This window comes from Arachis ipaensis, chromosome B07 (genome assembly GCF_000816755.2).
Source record: "Arachis ipaensis cultivar K30076 chromosome B07, Araip1.1, whole genome shotgun sequence".
NCBI lineage: Eukaryota > Viridiplantae > Streptophyta > Magnoliopsida > Fabales > Fabaceae > Arachis > Arachis ipaensis.
In genome coordinates this window covers 123,082,546-123,082,812 of record NC_029791.2, presented here as the reverse complement: position 1 = coordinate 123,082,812, position 267 = coordinate 123,082,546, and positions in this window count along the sequence as shown.

Genomic DNA, 267 nt, shown 5'->3' with positions numbered 1-267 from the left:
CTCTGAAAAGAGTAGAAGCCTACAACGCCATGCGCAAAAATCATAATCAAGGGGTCATATTGTCATAATACACTCTTAGTTTAGGAATGATAATTCACTGTTGGTGCTTAGACACTAAAGGGGCATTTGCAAGCTGAAATCTTTTGTTGAAATGAAGAGAAGAAAGCATAATTATCAAACCCAGCTCGATCCGGCCAGTTCGACCGAAAATCCGGTCACCTAGCCGAGCCGAGCCACTCGTTGAATCGGCTTTACGTCAGACTCGGT